Raw genomic sequence first — 5251 nt, 5'->3', positions numbered from 1 at the left:
GGGGGAAAAAAGTGTGGGTGTTTTTAGGGTTTTTTTTTTTTTTTTTTTTTTTTTTGAACTTTTGAAACAGGGTCTCCTTGTAGGCCCAGCTGGCCTGGAACTCACTGTGTAGACCAGGCTGGTCTTGAACTCACAGAGATCCACCTGCTTCTGCCTCCCCAGCTGGCCTGGAACTCACTATGTAGACCAGGCTGGCCTTGAACTCACAGAGATCTGCCTGTCTCTGCCTCCCGAGTGCTGGGACTAAAGGTGTGCACCACCACACTTGGCTTCATTCTTTCTTATAACCCACCCTCACTGAAAATATACAGGCAAGCATCCTGGAAAATAGGACTCAGCCTTACCAACATGACATGTTGCAAAATCACCAAGTATACACTTCCAACAAGGTACCTGTTCTAGTTTGTCTTCAATTGCTGTGACCAAACTCCCTGACCAATACCAATTTGGGGAGGAAGGAGTTTATTTGGCTTACATCTCCCGGGGTCACAGTTCATCACTAAGAGAGCCCAAGGTAGGAACTCAGAGCAGGAACCTGGAGGCAGGGCTAAAGCACAGGCCATGGAGGAATGCTGCTTACTGGCTTACTCTCCTGGCCCATGCGCAACCTGCTTCCTTATACAATCAATACAGGACCACCCGTCTAGGGGTGGCACCACCCACTGTGGGTTGGGTTCTCTCACATCACTCAACAATCAAGAAAATGTCCCAAAGACATGGCCACAGGCCAGCCCAATGGAGACAATTTCCCAGTTGAGGCTTCCTCTAACCAGGTGTGTCAAGTTGACAACTAAAGCTATCCAGCACAGTACCCATATTTTTTTTCTTTTTTGTACCATATGTTTTCAAAAATATTTTTTATTGTTATTTTAATTTTATGTACATGAGTGTTTTGCCCGCAGAGACCAGAAGAATGTGTCAGATTCCCTAGAACTAGAGTTGCAGATGGTTGTTAGCCATAATGTGGGTGCTGGGAATCGAACCTGGGTCCTCTGGAAGAACAACAGGTGTTCTTAACCCCTGAGAGCCATCTCTCTAGCCCGCCCCCATATGTTTTTTAAATCTATACCAAGCTTCTAGATACAGAAAAATAACGAAGTCACACTTCTGCCTAATGTGATGCAACTATTCTACATTCAGCCAAGAGCATGCTGTGGTTTTCCCCTAGATGGAAAACTACCCTTTTTGCCTTTGGTAGTATTTACTCTTCCCTTAATTATTTAGTTCAATGTCATGCCTCTTTTCATAGCCTATAACTGAAATAATGATATAAAATTAAGTACTATGAAAACACCTGTGCTAGATGGCTAGGGCATGGGAGGGAAGAGAGAAGGGGGAGGGAGGGGGGAGGGAGGAGAGGGAAGAGGGAGAGGAAACGTGCATCATTTAATGATAGATATGTCTGGAAAAGATGTGAGGAAGTTTCTTTGCTGGATGAACATCACAATCATAGCGTTACAGAAATCTAGAGGGTGTAGATCAGTCACTAGTGACATCTAGTGGTAGAGGCCAGGAACATTATTAAACAGCCTAACATCCTGCATTGCACAGCTGTCCTCCGCTACAAAGAATTGTCGAACCCTAAACGACAGTTGTGCTGAGGTTGAAAGACTGCTCTAAATCAGCACAGCCCCAAATTGTGAGAATGAAAATAAAATGTCTCCTAGGGCATCATGAAGGATACCACAGAGATCAACTACTGTTTGTACCCTGGATTTCCAGAACCTTGGATCCTGGCTATGGGAAAACAGCACCATCTGTTAACGATTGCCTATGATCACAAGGTGCTGTACCTGGCAATGCTGCAACCAAGTCCTCCACAGAACACTGCACTGTCTCATCATTCCAGATGCTTCCTTTACTCTTATTTTTGTAAAACACCAGAGAAAGTTGGCCTTCTGACCATTTTAATTGCATAATTCTGTGCCAGTAGTTACACTCAGACTATTGTACACCAATCATTATTACCAGTTACCAAAAATTTTGATCACCCAAATAAAACTCTGTAAATATTAAGGGATAATTTCCCATTCCCCCCCCCTTCAATACTTGGAAACTCCTAATTTACTATCTGTTTCTATAAATTTGCCTATTCTAGATATCTCATGAATGGAATTACATGATATTTGTCCTTTTAAGTTTGGGCTTACCTCATAATTTAGCATAGTGATTTATTTTTGGGATAAAGGGTTATGACAGCATCTCATGTAACCCAGGATGGCATCAAAGTTACTATGTAGCCAAGGCTGGCCTTCAACTCTTTGTTATTTATTTATTTATTTACTTATTTACTTATTTTGAGACAGGGTCTCTCTGTAGCCCCAGCTGGCCTGGAACTCACTATGTAGGCCAGGCTGACCTCTAGAGATCCAACTGCCTCTGCTTCTGGAGTGCTGGGATTAAAGGTGTTCCCCACCAGGCCCACCTCAGGCCTTTAACTCTTGATCCTGCTTCCACCTCCCAAGTTCTAGGATTATAGGCATGTGTCATCACACATGGCCATACTGGTTGTGACTTTTATAAATAGGAAAAATCTGAACTAATGACTTTTAATTGACCCCAGCAAAACCATGTGCTCTTGAATCTTGTGACCTTGGCACCTGATGTTTCCTAGGAAACCTCAAATTGGTACTCTACCCTACAAAAAGATAATGAGGGAATGAATGTGTGTGTGCTTAAGAATTAACATAGCAAAGTGCTGAAAGGTGATGCCCATCTCCTTTACACTCTGTGGAGGTTGGGAAGGATGACTGACCTTGATTCTAGAACTATGGATGAAAAGGCCAGATGGTCTGTTAAGATTAGGGTGGAGTCAAGTTTGTGCTTCCCCAGTTTAAGCTGGAGAAACTATTTTGAATACAATTAAGGGTGGGGCCAGACATGCAAAAACAGTTCCAGAGACAAAAGGTTTCATCAGCACAGTTCCATGTGACAGATGGTTCTGAGAACTACCTAGAGGAAACAGTGTTCTTTGAGTTCATGCCCACTCTTAAAACTAAGTTTTCATATTCATGTAATTATAATGTCAGCATAGTAATGCCCAACTGGTTTTGGGGTTTTGTTTCTGTGTGTGGATGTGTGAAAAGGTGCACGTGTGTAGAGGTCAGAGGTCAACCTCAGGTGGCATTCTTCAGAAGCCATCTGCCTTGTTTTGGAGGCAGGGTCTCCCACTGGAACCTGGGGCTCACTGATTAGACAAAGCCGGTTGTCTAGCAAGCTTCAAGGCTCCACCTGTCTCCAGATCCCCAGCATTGAGAACTTACTAGTGCTCACCACTACATCCGGCTTTTTTTTTTAAGTGGATGTTGGGGGTCGAACTCGAGTCCTCATGCTTGCATGACAGTCACTTACTTGACTGATCAGGCTATCTTCCCAGTCTCACCATACTATTTTTAAAGTTCAATCATGATGTAGTATATCGCATGTATTCATTTTCCTCTATAAATAATATTCCACTGCATGTCTATACTACTTCTGTTTATTCATTCATCAATGGATGGATGCTGGAGTTGTTCCCACCCTTTGGCTATTATGCATAATACTGCAAGGAACCTGAATGTATAAACATATTTCAGTCCTTGTTTTAAAATTCTTGTTTATATACTCAAGATTGGAATTGCTTAGTATTATGATTTATGTTTAGGTCAACTGTTTGCAATTATAGGGAACATCACAACCTATTGCTGTAAATTGTCTCTAAACTTTTAAAAACAAGCATTGGGGCCAGTGAAATCACTCAGTAGATAAAAAAAACTTGTGGTGTTCAAACCTGATGACTTGAGTTTGATCCCTGGAACCCATGGTAGAAGAAGAGAACCGATTCCCAAAACTTATCCTATCACCCCCACACATGTGCCATGAAATGCATGTATCTGTGTGTGCACATGCCTGGATGCACACACATAAACACACAATGACAATACATTTTAAAATAAAAGGGGGTGCTGGAGAGATGGCTCAGTGGTTAAGAGCACTAGCTGCTCTTACAGAGGACCAGAGTTTGGTTCTCAGCACCAACATGGCAGCTAACAACTGTAACTCCAGTTCCAGGGGAATCTGACCCCCTCTTCTGACCTCTGAGGGCATTGCACACCACAGGTGCACCTACATACATGTGGGCAATACACTCATATGCATAAAATTAAAAATAATATAAATGAATGAATAAATAAAAGGGCTGGGGAGATGGCTTGGTAGTTAGGAACATGTACTGCTCTTGCAGAGGACCTCAATTTTTTCCCCAGCTCCCACTTCTGGATGCTCATAACCACCTGTAACTCCAGCTCCGAGGGATTCAATACCCTCTTCTGACCTCTGTGGGCACTTGCATTCACATGAACATTCCCTCATACAGACACACACATGCACACAGAGTTTAAAATAAAATCTTCTGGACCTGGAAAAATGACTCAGCATTTAAGAGCACCAGCTACTCTTCCAAAGGACCCGAGTTTGCTTCCCAGCACCCATATGGCAGCCAAAACCATTTATAACTTCAGTTCCAGATATGACACCCTCTTCTGGCATACATGGGTATTGCATGCATGTGGTGCACTTACATAAATGTAGGCAAAAACCTCATACATATAAAATTAAAAAAAATAAAATTAAAATATTTAAAATAAATAGAATTTTTTAGAAATTTAAAATAAGCATTGACCTTTTTGTATTCTCAGAGGGTCAGGAATCAAAAAGTTGCTTAGCTGGGTGATTTCTTGTCTCTTTCTCTCAGACATTGGAGTCAGTATGTCTTCTGGCTCATCTAACACTGAGAGAAGTAGATTGTCTTGCTCACAGAGGAGGCAAGAGTGTTTCATGACATGGTGACTGGCTTCCCTTTAGGCAAATGATTCAAGAGACTGAGGATGAAATTGTAATGCATTTGTGACTTTGTTTCTGGAATCCTGTACATCACTTTGCCACACGTATTTGTTATAAGTTAATCAGTAAGTCCAGACTACATTTAAAGAAAGGGAACTATGGCTTCAGCTTTTGAAGGGAGAAATGTTAAAGAATTTGTGAGTACATTTTGAATCTACCACACTATTCATTGATTTTTTAATTTCAGTATTACCTTTTTATATATTTTATTGTTTTTATTTTATGTGTATGAGTGTAGTGCCTGCATGTAGGTTAGTGCACCTGTGTCGTGCAATACCCGCGGAGGTATTATTTTTATTTTTAGAAGTTTTACATGGTTTTTTTCCAATTCTATAGGATTTGTATAATTTTCTTTTTATCCGATAGATAC

The sequence above is a fragment of the Nannospalax galili genome, unplaced genomic scaffold, assembly GCF_000622305.1.
Source record: "Nannospalax galili isolate Female #2095 unplaced genomic scaffold, S.galili_v1.0 scaffold1941, whole genome shotgun sequence".
Classification (NCBI taxonomy): domain Eukaryota; kingdom Metazoa; phylum Chordata; class Mammalia; order Rodentia; family Spalacidae; genus Nannospalax; species Nannospalax galili.
Note: the sequence above shows the minus strand (reverse complement) of the source record.